The following is a 14,701-nucleotide window of genomic DNA, read 5'->3' as shown; positions in this document are numbered from 1 at the left end:
AGACCCAAACTTCGTCCAGAACCCGAACCCCATTGAAGTCAATGGGGACCCGAACTTTTGGGCACTAAAAAGGCTGTAAAACAGCCCAGGAAAGAGCTAGAGGGCTGCAAAAGGCAGCAACATGTAGGTAAATCCCCTGCAAACAAATGTGGATAGGGAAATGAATTAAAATAAAAATAAAAAAAATAAAAATGACCCAATATCAATTGGACAGAGGTCCCATAGCAGAGAATCTGGCTTCATGTCAGCAGAGAATCAGTCTCTTCATGCCATAGCAGAGAATCTGGCTTCATGTCACCCACCACTGGAAGAGGCCACTGTCACATATTTAGGCCCCGGCACCCAGACAGAGGAGAGCGGTCCCGTAACAGAGAATCTGGCCTTATGTCAGCGCAGAATCTGTCTTCATGTCATAGCAGAGAATCAGGCTTCACGTCACCCACCACTGGAACAGGCCACTGTCACACATTTAGGCCCAGGCGCCCAGGCACCCAGGCAGAGGAGAGAGGTCCCGTAACAGAGAATCTGGCCTTATGTCAGCACAGAATCTGTCTTCACGTCACCCACCACTGGAACAGGCCACTGTCACACATTTAGGCCCCGGCACCCAGACAGAGGAGAGCGGTCCCGTAACAGAGAATCTGGCCTTATGTCAGCGCAGAATCTGTCTTCATGTCATAGCAGAGAATCAAGCTTCACGTCACCCACCACTGGAACAGGCCACTGTCACACATTTAGGCCCAGGCACCCAGGCAGAGGAGAGAGGTCCCGTAACAGAGAATCTGGCCTTATGTCAGCGCAGAATCAGTCTTCATGTCATAGCAGAGAATCAGGCTTCACGTCACCCACCACTGGAACAGGCCACTGTCACACATTTAGGCCCCGGCACCCAGACAGAGGAGAGCGGTCCCGTAACAGAGAATCTGGCCTTATGTCAGCGCAGAATCTGTCTTCATGTCATAGCAGAGAATCAAGCTTCACGTCACCCACCACTGGAACAGGCCACTGTCACACATTTAGGCCCAGGCACCCAGGCAGAGGAGAGAGGTCCCGTAACAGAGAATCTGGCCTTATGTCAGCGCAGAATCTGTCTTCATGTCATAGCAGAGAATCAAGCTTCACGTCACCCACCACTGGAACAGGCCACTGTCACACATTTAGGCCCAGGCACCCAGGCAGAGAAGAGAGGTCCCGTAACAGAGAATCTGGCCTTATGTCAGCGCAGAATCAGTCTTCATGTCATAGCAGAGAATCAGGCTTCATGTCACCCACCACTGGAACAGGCCACTGTCACACATTTAGGCCCAGGCACCCAGGCAGAGGAGAGAGGTCCCGTAACAGAGAATCTGGCCTGATGTCAGCACAGACTCTGTCTTCATGTCATAGCAGAGAATCAGGCTTCACGTCACCCACCACTGGAACAGGCCACTGTCACACATTTAGGCCCAGGCACCCAGGCAGAGGAGAGAGGTCCCGTAACAGAGAATCTGGCCTGATGTCAGCGCAGAATCTGTCTTCATGTCATAGCAGAGAATCAGGCTTCACGTCACCCACCACTGGAACAGGCCACTGTCACACATTTAGGCCCAGGCACCCAGGCAGAGGAGAGAGGTCCCGTAACAGAGAATCTGGCCTGATGTCAGCGCAGAATCTGTCTTTATGTCATAGCAGAGAATCAGGCTTCACGTCACCCACCACTGGAACAGGCCACTGTCACATATTTAGGCCCAGGCACCCAGGCAGAGGAGAGAGGTCCCGTAACAGAGAATCTGGCCTGATGTCAGCGCAGAATCTGTCTTCATGTCATAGCAGAGAATCAGGCTTCACGTCACTCACCACTGGAACAGGCCACTGTCACACATTTAGGCCCAGGCACCCAGGCAGAGGAGAGAGGTCCCGTAACAGAGAATCTGGCCTTATGTCAGCGCAGAATCTGTCTTCATGTCATAGCAGAGAATCAAGCTTCACGTCACCCACCACTGGAACAGGCCACTGTCACACATTTAGGCCCCGGCACCCAGACAGAGGAGAGCGGTCCCGTAACAGAGAATCTGGCCTTATGTCAGCGCAGAATCTGTCTTCATGTCATAGCAGAGAATCAAGCTTCACGTCACCCACCACTGGAACAGGCCACTGTCACACATTTAGGCCCAGGCACCCAGGCAGAGGAGAGAGGTCCCGTAACAGAGAATCTGGCCTTATGTCAGCGCAGAATCTGTCTTCATGTCATAGCAGAGAATCAAGCTTCACGTCACCCACCACTGGAACAGGCCACTGTCACACATTTAGGCCCAGGCACCCAGGCAGAGGAGAGAGGTCCCGTAACAGAGAATCTGGCCTTATGTCAGCGCAGAATCAGTCTTCATGTCATAGCAGAGAATCAGGCTTCACGTCACCCACCACTGGAACAGGCCACTGTCACACATTTAGACCCAGGCAGAGGAGAGAGGTCCCGTAACAGAGAATCTGGCCTGATGTCAGCACAGACTCTGTCTTCATGTCATAGCAGAGAATCAGGCTTCACGTCACCCACCACTGGAACAGGCCACTGTCACACATTTAGGCCCAGGCACCCAGGCAGAGGAGAGAGGTCCCGTAACAGAGAATCTGGCCTGATGTCAGCGCAGAATCTGTCTTCATGTCATAGCAGAGAATCAGGCTTCACGTCACCCACCACTGGAACAGGCCACTGTCACACATTTAGGCCCAGGCACCCAGGCAGAGGAGAGAGGTCCCGTAACAGAGAATCTGGCCTGATGTCAGCGCAGAATCTGTCTTTATGTCATAGCAGAGAATCAGGCTTCACGTCACCCACCACTGGAACAGGCCACTGTCACATATTTAGGCCCAGGCACCCAGGCAGAGGAGAGAGGTCCCGTAACAGAGAATCTGGCCTGATGTCAGCGCAGAATCTGTCTTCATGTCATAGCAGAGAATCAGGCTTCACGTCACCCACCACTGGAACAGGCCACTGTCACACATTTAGGCCCAGGCACCCAGGCAGAGGAGAGAGGTCCCGTAACAGAGAATCTGGCCTGATGTCAGCACAGAATCTGTCTTCATGTCATAGCAGAGAATCAGGCTTCACGTCACCCACCACTGGAACAGGCCACTGTCACATATTTAGGCCCAGGCAGAGGAGAGAGGTCGCGTAACAGAGAATCTGGCTTCATGTCAGCACAGAATAAGTCTTCATATCATAGCAGAGAATCAGGCTTCACGTCACCCACCACTGGAACAGGCCACTGTCACACATTTAGGCCCCGGCACCCAGACAGAGGAGAGGTTCATTCAACTTTGGGTTGCCCCGCAATATAATGGTAAAATGAAATTGAAAATAGTATTGAATGAGGAAGTGCCCTGGAGTAGAATAATATATTGTTAAGGGGAGGTAGTTAATATCTAATCTGCACAAGGGATGGACAGGTCCTGTGGGATCCATGCCTGGTTCATTTTTATGAACGTCAGCTTGTCCACATTGGCTGTAGACAGGAGGCTGCGTTTGTCTGTAATGACGCCCCCTGCCGTGCTGAATACACGTTCAGAAAAAACGCTGGCCGCCGGGCAGGCCAGCACCTCCAAGGCATAAAAGGCTAGCTCTGGCCACGTGGACAATTTGGAGACCCAGAAGTTGAATGGGGCCGAACCATCAGTCAGTACGTGGAGGGGTGTGCACAGGTACTGTTCCACCATGTTAGTGAAATGTTGCCTCCTGCTAACACGTTCCGTATCAGGTGGTGGTGCAGTTAGCTGTGGCGTGTTGACAAAACTTTTCCACATCTCTGCCATGCTAACCCTGCCCTCAGAGGAGCTGGGCATGACACAGCTGCGTTGGCGACCTCTTGCTCCTCCTCTGCCTTCGCCTTGGGCTTCCACTGGTTCCCCTGTGACATTTGTAGATGCTCTCAGTAGCGCGTCTACCAACGTGCGCTTGTACTCGCGCATCTTCCTATCACGCTCCAGTGTAGGAAGTAAGGTGGGCACATTGTCTTTGTACCGGGGATCCAGCAGGGTGGCAACCCAGTAGTCCGCACACGTTAAAATGTGGGCAACTCTGCTGTCGTTGCGCAGGCACTGCAGCATGTAGTCGCTCATGTGTGCCAGGCTGCCCAGAGGTAAGGACAAGCTGTCCTCTGTGGGAGGCGTATCGTCATCGTCCTGTGTTTCCCCCCAGCCACGCACCAGTGATGGGCCCGAGCTGCTTTGGATGCCACCCCGCTGTGAACATGCTTCATCCTCATCCTCCTCCACCTCCTCCTCATCCTCGTCCTCCTCATCCTCCAGTAGTGGGCCCTGTCTGGCCACATTTGTACCTGGCCTCTGCTGTTGCAAAAAACCTCCCTCTGTGTCACTTCGAAGAGACTGGCCTGAAAGTGCTAAAAATTACCCCTCTTCCTCCTCTTCCTCCTGGGCCACCTCCTCTTCCATCATCGCTCTAAGTGTTTTCTCAAGGAGACATAGAAGTGGTATTGTAACGCTGATAACGGCGTCATCGCCACTGGCCATGTTGGTGGAGTACTCGAAACAACGCAACAGGGCCCACAGGTCTCGCATGGAGGCCCAGTCATTGGTGGTGAAGTGTGTCTGATCCACAGTGCGACTGACCCGTGCGTGCTGCAGCTAAAACTCCACTATGGCCTGCTGCTGCTCGCACAGTCTGTCCAGCATATGCAAGGTGGAGTTCCACCTGGTGGGTACGTCGCATATGAGGCGGTGAGCGGGAAGGCCGAAGTTACGCTGTAGCGCAGACAGGCGAGCAGCGGCAGGGTGTGAACGCCGGAAGCGCGAACAGACGGCCCGCACTTTATGCAGCAGCTCTGATATGTCGGGGTAGTTGCGAATGAACTTCTGCACCACCAAATTCAGCACATGCGCCAGGCAAGGGATGTGCGTCAAACCGGCTAGTCCCAGAGCTGCAACGAGATTTCGCCCATTATCGCACACCACCAGGCCGGGCTTGAGGCTCACCGGCAGCAACCACTCGTCGGTCTGTTGTTCTATACCCCGCCACAACTCCTGTGCGGTGTGGGGCCTGTCCCCCAAACATATGAGTTTCAGAATGGCCTGCTGACGTTTACCCCGGGCTGTGCTGAAGTTGGTGGTGAAGGTGTGTGGCTGACTGGATGAGCAGGTGGAAGAAGAGGAGGAGGAAGCTGAGTAGGAGGAGGAGGAGACAGGAGGCATAGAATGTTGCCCTGCGATCCTTGGTGGCGGAAGGACGTGCGCCAAACAGCTCTCCGCCTGGGGCCCAGCCGCCACTACATTTACCCAGTGTGCAGTTAGGGAGATATAGCGTCCCTGGCCGTGCTTACTGTTCCACGTATCTGTGGTTAGGTGGACCTTGCCACAGATGGCGTTGCACAGTGCACACTTGATTTTATCGGACACTTGTTTGTGCAGGGAAGGCACGGCTCTCTTGGAGAAGTAGTGGCGGCTGGGAACAACATACTGTGGGACAGCAAGTGACATGAGCTGTTTGAAGCTGTGTGTGTCCACCAGCCTAAATGACAGCATTTCATAGGCCAGTAGTTTAGAAATGCTGGCATTCAGGGCCAGGGATCGAGGGTGGCTAGGTGGGAATTTACGCTTTCTCTCAAATGTTTGTGAGATGGAGAGCTGAACGCTGCCGTGTGACATGGTGGAGATGCTTGGTGACGGAGGTGGTGGTGTTGGTGGTACATCCTCTGTTTGCTGGGCGGCAGGTGCCAACGTTCCTCCAGAGGCGGAGGAAGAGGCCGAGGCAGCAGCAGAAGAGGTAGCAGGGGGAGCCTGAGTGACTTCCTTGTTTTTAAGGTGTTTACTCCACTGCAGTTCATGCTTTGCATGCAGGTGCCTGGTCATGCAGGTTGTGCTAAGGTTCAGAACGTTAATGCCTCGCTTCAGGCTCTGATGGCACAGCGTGCAAACCACTCGGGTCTTGTCGTCAGCACATTGTTTGAAGAAGTGCCATGCCAGGGAACTCCTTGAAGCTGCCTTTGGGGTGCTCGGTCCCAGATGGCGGCGGTCAGTAGCAGGCGGAGTCTCTTGGCGGCGGGTGTTCTGATTTTGCCCACTGCTCCCTCTTTTGCTACGCTGTTGGCTCGGTCTCACCACTGCCTCTTCCTCCGAACTGTGAAAGTCAGTGGCACGACCTTCATTCCATGTGGGGTCTAGGACCTCATCGTCCCCTGCATCGTCTTCCACCCAGTCTTCATGTTTACAGTTGGCACCTGTGTTTCGTCATCATCAGAGACGTGCTGAGGTGGTATTCCCATGTCCTCATCATCAGGAAACATAAGTGGTTGTGCGTTAGTGCATTCTATCTCTTCCACCCCTGGGGAAGGGCTAGGTGGATGCCCTTGGGAAACCCTGGCAGCAGAGTCTTCAAACAGCATAAGAGACTGCTGCATAACTTGAGGCTCAGACAGTTTCCCTGATATGCATGGGGGTGATGTGACAGACCGATGGGCTTGGTTTTCATGCGCCATCTGTGCGCTTTCTGCAGAAGACTGGGTGGGAGATAATGTGAACGTGCTGGATGCACTGTCGGCCACCCAATTGACTAATGCCTGTACCTGCTCAGGCCTCACCATCCTTAGAACGGCATTGGGCCCCACCAAATATCGCTGTGAATTCTGCTGGCTACTGGGACCTGAGGTAGTTGGTTCACTAGGACGTGTGGCTGTGGCAGAACGGCCACGTCCTCTCCCAGCACCAGAGGGTCCACTAACACCACCACGACCATGTCCACGTCCGCGTCCCTTATTAGATGTTTTCCTCATTGTTCCCGTTCACCACAATTTTGAGAATGGCAAATTTGGGAATAGTTTTTCAACCCAGAAAAAAAAAAGTGCTTTTACGGTCACTAGAAATAACTTGACCAGCTAAAACAGTACAGATTTGGTTAAATAGAAATGTGAGGCCTGTTTTTTTTTGCGCTGTGTGACAGGTATAGGTTTAATCACAGAATCAGACTTCTATCAGCACGGTAGCGTGTGTCTTAGGTTTTTCTAAATGGCACTATCAGCACCTTCAATGTAAGATATCCTTTTTGGGATAGATTTCAAGTAGGCCTCAAATACCAGAAACTAGTTATTTTGAGAATGGCAAATTTGGGAATAGTTTTTCAACCCAGAAAAAAAAATGTGCTTTTACGGTCACTACAAATAACTTGACCAGCTAAAACAGTACAGATTTGGTTGAATAGAGATGTGAGGCCTGTTTTTTTTTGCGCTGTGTGACAGGTAAAGGTTTAATCACAGAATCAGACTTCTATCAGCACGGTAGCGTGTGTCTTAGGTTTTTCTGAATGGCACTATCAGCACCTTCAATGTAAGATATCCTTTTTGGGATAGATTTCAAGTAGGCCTCAAATACCAGAAACTAATTATTTTGAGAATGGCAAATTTGGGAATAGTTTTTCAACCCAGAAAAAAAAATGTGCTTTTACGGTCACTACAAATAACTTGACCAGCTAAAACAGTACAGATTTGGTTGAATAGAGATGTGAGGCCTGTTTTTTTTTGCGCTGTGTGACAGGTATAGGTTTAATCACAGAATCAGACTTCTATCTGCACGGTAGCGTGTGTCTTAGGTTTTTCTGAATGACACTATCAGCACCTTCAATGTAAGATATCATTTTTGGGATAGATTTCAAGTAGGCCTCAAATACCAGAAACTAGTTATTTTGAGAATGGCAAATTTGGGAATAGTTTTTCAACCCAGAAAAAAAAATGTGCTTTTACGGTCACTACAAATAACTTGACCAGCTAAAACAGTACAGATTTGGTTGAATAGAGATGTGAGGCCTGTTTTTTTTTGCGCTGTGTGACAGGTATAGGTTTAATCACAGAATCAGACTTCTATCTGCACGGTAGCGTGTGTCTTAGGTTTTTCTGAATGACACTATCAGCACCTTCAATGTAAGATATCCTTTTTGGGATAGATTTCAAGTAGGCCTCATATACCAGAAACTAGTTATTTTGAGAATGGCAAATTTGGGAATAGTTTTTCAACCCAGAACAAAAAGTGTGCTTTTACGGTCACTACAAATAACTTGACCAGCTAAAACAGTACAGATTTGGTTGAATAGAAATGTCAGGTCTATTTTTTAGGCGCTGAGTGACAGGCTCAACTTGCCCCTGATGTAGTATATGGCCAAAAAATAACCACACTGTTGATGGTTAAATGCACTTGGGTGACACAGGCTCAGCCTGCACCAGATGTAGTATATGGCCAAAAAATAATCAGACTGTTGATGGTTAAATGCACTTCGGTGACACAGGCTCAGCCTGCAGCTGATGTAGTATATAGCCAAAAAATAACCAGACTGTTGATGGTTAAATGCACTTCGGTGACACAGGCTCAGCCTGCAGCTGATGTAGGATATAGCACAAAATAACCACACTATTGATGGTTAAATACACTTGGTGATAGCTTGTGCTGGCGCACCACAAGTCACAAAATGGCCGGCGATCACCCCAGAAAAAAAGTGATCTAAAAACGCTCTGGGCAGCCTCAAAAAAGTGAGCAAGTCAATATTAGCACTTCAATGATCCACAGCTGTAGATCGATCACAGAATGAAGTCTTTTGGAGGAGTTAATCTGCCTAATCTCGCCCTAACGTCGCAGCTGCAACCTCTCCCTATGCTTCAATCAGCAGAGTGACGTGCAGTGCAACGTGACCCAAGCTTGTCTAGAGGCTGGGTCACATGCTGCACTGGCCAATCACAGCCATGCCAATAGTAGGCAAGGCTGTGATGGCCTCTTGGGGCAAGTAGTATGACGCTTGTTGATTGGCTGCTTTGCAGCCTTTCAAAAAGCGCCAAGAAAGCGCCGAACACCGAACCCGAACCCGGACTTTTACGAAAATGTTCGGGTTCGGGTCCGTGTCACGGACACCCCAAAATTCGGTACGAACCCGAACTATACAGTTCGGGTTCACTCATCCCTACTGATCATGTTTCACGCTTAATAACCTGACAAATTAATTATTCAGGTTATTACTCTTGTGTGGATACCTAATATGTGTATTTTTTATTAAATGCGTGCACAATAATATATATTTTACACTAAATAATAGTGATATTGGGGGGGTGCAGTTTTTATTTTTATTACTGTATATTGTTTTTTAAATTCCACTATTGGATTACTATTTTCTAACTTATTTCAAGCTTAAAATGTGTTAGTGATTACTGGTATGTGGTGTTTCGGGTGACTGTAGTCACTCCAACACTCCCAGAAGCCATGCAGTAAGTGGAGGAACACCCGGGACTCTTGGAGTCTCCTGTTTGATGGTGGTTGGGTGCCCTTCATGGATGATAATTAGCAGAGTGCAAGGCAGGAGAACAGGTATAGGCTGGCAGATGGATGGTGGAGTCAATAGAAAAGCCTGTTTGGTTACAATAAATAAAGTATCTCTTTACTGTATAGATGATGTGAGCCGTAGTACATACAGCAGCAATGGGCAGTTCTGAGGAATATTACAGAGTAGACTCTTCCCGATGTGGGCAGCAGCAATGTTGTTATTAATCCTCACCGAGTCCCTCTCTCTATATACTGTACACTTTCATTCTTCCCAAATAACCACAAGCATGCAATTCAGTTCTCATTCTTTCTTCTCTCCGTTGAGTTGCTTTTTCTGACAGCTTTCAGATTCAAGGATGAAGTTTCTTAGTCTTGGCTTCTCTGTAGGCCTACTTCTCTGGAGCTCACACACACACACACACACACACACACACACACACACACACGTGTTGCCTATAGCTTTGATGACTAGACACCACCCAAGCTACCTCTTAAGTACTATATCTTTCCCATACAAAACTATGTGGGATTCCCAATGCACAAATAAAAAGAGTACATTTTAACATAAGGGTGTTTGGCCAATAAATCACATTTACCTCTTTAGCAGTTATCCACTGGGTCACTGCAGGTCCACCAGATATGTGTATAAAAACTGGCTCCTGGCAGCCCCAGAAACACAGAGGAGAAGAATTTGAGAAACCCTATTAATTCTCTATGGCACTAGATAAGTGTGATAAGTTTCAGCAGGGAAAACTTGATGACTGACTTTGGAAATATAGTGTTGCCAGTGAGGGGCAACTCGCTCTACTGGGCTTGCTGCACTAAGTGGGCTTCTGAATAAGTGGAGTTTAAAGAACCAGAGTTTAAGACAAGGAGCAAGAAACTAAGGTTTGATAGATTTTCCTTGTGTGTTGTTTGCTTAATTCTAGCAAGTTTTCCAATTACAGCAGACAGGGTTTAATTCTAACTCATATTTACTGTTTTCCTTCTTTACTGTGCATCCCCATTTAAACATGTGCTCCATGGACAATGCCACTAAGTGTGTGTCCTATGTGCAATGTATGCGTGCCTTTAAGAGCCTTTCGAGGGTAAATACATTTGCACTAGATGCAAGCATGTTGCACATTTGGAAGCCCAGATCTTGGATCTAAATAGGCAGCTTGAAATACTTAGGGGCATTGCAAACCTGGAGAGAGGCTTAGACCTCTATGGAGAAGGGCAAGATCAGGACTATCAGGTCAGCCGGTAGGTTAATTTAGGAAGAAGGGGTAGAGCTTTTGCAAGTGCCTGGGAGGCTAGTCCTGAGCTGAAAAGCCCTAGTAAATATGCCTGTTTGCCTGCTATTAGGGCTGAAAGCCCAGGGCCAGCAACACTGCAGCATGGCGATTCTCCTAGCAACCAGGAAGATGACCGCTGCAGGAAGGATGGGGAAAAGGAGTTTAGCAAAGGTCAGACAGATGCTGGTGGTTGGGGACTCTACTATTAGGAGGACAGACAGGGTCATCTGTCGCCGAGAACGTGAATGCCGAACAGTGTGTTGTCTTCCGGGCGCTCAGGTTCGGCATATTGCGGATCGGATTGACAGATTGCTGGGTGGGGCTGGGGAAGACCTGGCGGTCATGCTACACATTGGCATCATTGACAAAGTCAGGGGGAGATGGAAGGTCCTTAAAAATTATTTTAGGGAACTAGGAGAGAAGCTCAAGTCCAGTACCTCCAAGGTAGTGTTTTCAGAAATACTACCAGCACCACGAGCGTCAGCAGAGAGACAACGGGATCTTAGGGAGTTAAATAAGTGACTCAGAAGCTGGTGCAGGAAGGAAGGGTTTGGGTTCATGGAGAACTGGGCCGACTTCTCGGTCGTTTACAGGCTCTACAGTAGGGACCTTAATGGGGAGGGTGCAACTGCCTTGGGAGAAAAATGGTTAGATGGCTGGGGGACCTTCTAAACCAGGATCTGGGGAGAGGGTGGGGGTCATGCTAATAAGGGGGTAGATAGTGTAGATAGAGAGTGGGTTATAGAAGGGGACAGTGGGGATTTAGTGGGAGCTGGGGTTAGCGAGGAAAGTAGGGAGAAGACTGGGCAGAACTATACACCGATGAAAAATAGAACTGCTGGTAACAAGAATCTGTTACATACAAACATCACCAAGGTAACCAAAATATCATGGATATTCACTTTACAGGTAATAGTAATTTAAAATGTATTTTCACAAATGCCAGAAGTCTAGCTAGCAAAATGGGGGAGCTTGAGGCTATGGTACTTGAAGAACACATAGATGTAGTTGGTGTGGATGAGACATGGTTGGACTCTTCACATGACTGGGCTGTTAATAGTGAGGGTTTTACACTATTTAGGAAAGACAGGGTCAATAGAAAAGGAGGTGGTGTGTGCCTGTATGTGAGGAGTGATCTGAAGACAAGTGTAAAAGAGGCAAGTGTGGGTGAGGATGGTGAGGATGTGGAAACCTTATGGGTGGAAGTTCAAAGAGATATAAAAACTGACAAAATAATACTTGGTGTAATCTATAGACCCCCTAACATCACAGAGGAGATGGAAACGCAACTGTATAACCATATAGAGCGGGCGGCACAGGCTGGTACAGTGGTCATAATGGGAAATTTTAACCGCAACCACATAGGGGAAAGATTCCTCAACTTGCTGCAGGAACACTTTATGGGCCAGTTTATAGAAACTCCCACTAGGGGCGATGCTCTGTTGGATCTGGAAATTTCTAATGATGCAGAGCTTGTTGGAAATGTTACTGTTCGAGAAACTCTAGGTAATAGTGACCACAATATAATTATATCCCCCCTACACTATAAGAAGCAAACTCTGTCAGGCAGAGCAAAGACACTGAATTTTAAAGAGGCTAATTTCCCTGGGTTGAGGGCAGCATTTCAGGGCATAGACTAGGAGCAGCTACTGTCACATAATAATACTGAGGATTAGGGATGAGCGAATCGACTTTGGATGAAACATCCGAAGTCGATTCGCATAAAATTTCGTTCTAATACTGTATGGAGCAGGAGCTCCGTACAGTATTAGAATGTATTGGCTCCGATGAGCTGAAGTTATTGGTTTGCGAAGTCTCCTAAATAAATTTGTACTGTAATTTTTTTTTTCCTGAACTCAGGTTCGGTTCCAAGGTAACCCAGGTTCGGGAAATGGTTTTTTACAGTACAAATTTATTTAGGAAGTTATTGCGCAAAGTCTCGCTAGACTTCGCAAAGCAATAACTTCGGCTCATCGGAGCCAATACATTCTAATACTGTACGGAGCTCCTGCTCCATACAGTATTAGAACGAAATTTTATGCGAATCGACTTCGGATGTTTCTTCCAAAGTCGATTCGCTCATCCCTAATCCTCAGTATTATTATGTGACAGTAGCTGCTCCCAGTCTATGCCCTGAAATGCTGCCCTCAACCCAGGGAAATTAGCCTCTTTAAAATTCTGTGTCTTTGCTCTGCCTGACAGAGTTTGCTTCTTATAGTGTAGGGGGGATATAATTATATTGTGGTCACTATTACCTAGAGTTTCTCGAACAGTAACATTTCCAACAAGCTCTGCATCATTAGAAATTACCAGATCGAACAGAGCATCGCCCCTAGTGGGAGTTTCTATAAACTGGCCCATAAAGTGGTCCTGCAGCAAGTTGAGGAATCTTTCCCCTATGTGGTTGCGGTTAAAATCCAAATGTTTCATCCAAAGTCAATTCACTCATCCCTACTGAGGATAAATGGGAGAGCTTTAAATCCACATAGAGTAATTGCACTAAAAATGTATTCCTTCAGGTAACAAGTATAAAATGCTAAAATTAAACCCCCCATGGCTTAAAGCTACTGTAAAAAGGGCAATAATGACAAAAAAAAGGGCATTTAAAAAAGACAAATCTGTGGGGTCAGATGTAGCCTTTGAAGTTTACAAAGGGTTTAACAAAAACTGTAAAAAGGAGATAAAATTTGCAGAAATACAAAACAAACAGCAAAACAGCAGGTTGCAAAAGGGAGCAAAACAAATCCCCAAAAAGTATTTTAATATATAAATGCTAAAAAAAAACAGGGTCTGAGCAGGTAGGTACCCTAAATAATGGTAAAGGGTGGTTATTAACTGAAGATAAGGAAAAGGCAGAGTTACTAAATGTTTTTTTTAGCTCTGTATATACAAAAGAAGAGAAAGGAGCTGATATCTGTAGTGCTGGGGGCTGTTAGTACATACAGTAATATACGCAATTGGCTAACAGTAGATATGGTCCAAGAAAAATTAAATAAGGTAAATGTGAATAAGGCTTCGGGTCCAGATGGAATACACCCAAGAGTTCTTAAAGAGCTCAGTTCAGTCATTGCTGTGCCCCTGTTTATAATTTTTAAAGATTCTCTAGGAACTGGTACAGTGCCAACTGATTGGCGCAAGGCAAATGTGGTGCCCATATTCAAAAGAGGATCTAGGTCCTCCACAAGAAATTATAGACCAGTTAGTTTAACTTCTGTTGTGGGAAAAATGTTTGAAGGACTCTTAAGGGACTATATAAAGGAGTATGTGACTATAAATAATATTATAAGTGATAACCAACATGGGTTTACCAAGGACAGAAGTTGTCAGACTAAGCTGATTAGTTTTTATGAGGAGGTGAGTAGTAGCCTGGGCAGAGGGGCGGCTGTGGATGTAGTGTTTCTGTATTTTGCAAAGGCTTTTGATAAAGGGCGATTTTATATATATGCAAATGAGGCTAGTAAGGAGCCCAAGGGGCTGTTACCAACATTTCAGGAGCCCAGCCACGCCAACTGTGCATGAGCCTAGCACCCTCTGCATCCTCCGAATCTCCTCCTTGCTCCCCCGACGTCACACAGTTAGAGCGCTGTAATCTCATGCATACCAGCTAGCGTATGCGCAGCTCATTCCCTGAGGCTGATGCCAGCACAGGGAAGGAACACTATGCTGGTACTAACATGCGGCGTACTCGCACATGCGCGAGATTACAGCGCTCTGTGTGACGTCGGGGTAGCAAGGAGGAGGTTCGGAGCATGCGGAGCGGTGCTGGGCTCCTTCACAGTGGGCGTGGCTGGGCTCCTGGAACGTTGGTAACAGCGCTTGGGCTCCTTACTAGCCTCATTTGCGTATATATATAAAATCTTTTTTATTTCACCGAATAAAAGCACTCAGAGCTATGGCTATTGTGGACGTGCTAGTGGCGATCTAGCAGCGCATGTCCTCAGCTCTATAGGCTAAACCTAGCCGACAGAATCCCTTTAAGCTTAGAGTCATGTGAATGAGCAATAAAAAGTATTAAGCAGATATTGTCACTGGCTGAAATAGGTATTTCCAGCAAATCACCTACAAGAAATGATGATTACGTACCTTATTATATCTTTACAGTGGGCAGAGCTCCATCCTTCTGAAATAGAACTTTAAAT

The 14,701-nt window shown here is 47.5% G+C and overlaps 1 long non-coding RNA gene across 1 annotated transcript in view; it reads left to right on the top strand.

Annotated features, from left to right (window-relative positions):
* The window catches only part of LOC121006981, a 31,989-nt gene that overhangs the window by 14,880 nt on the left and 2,408 nt on the right, over nt 1–14,701 (top strand). Inside the window, exon 2 of the long non-coding RNA XR_005780388.1 lies at nt 6,929–6,934. This is a non-coding gene — a long non-coding RNA (uncharacterized LOC121006981). The remainder of the gene's footprint in view (nt 1–6,928; nt 6,935–14,701) is intronic.

This window comes from Bufo bufo, chromosome 1, assembly GCF_905171765.1.
Source record: "Bufo bufo chromosome 1, aBufBuf1.1, whole genome shotgun sequence".
Lineage (NCBI taxonomy): Eukaryota > Metazoa > Chordata > Amphibia > Anura > Bufonidae > Bufo > Bufo bufo.
This window is presented reverse-complemented; position numbering and strand designations above follow the sequence as displayed.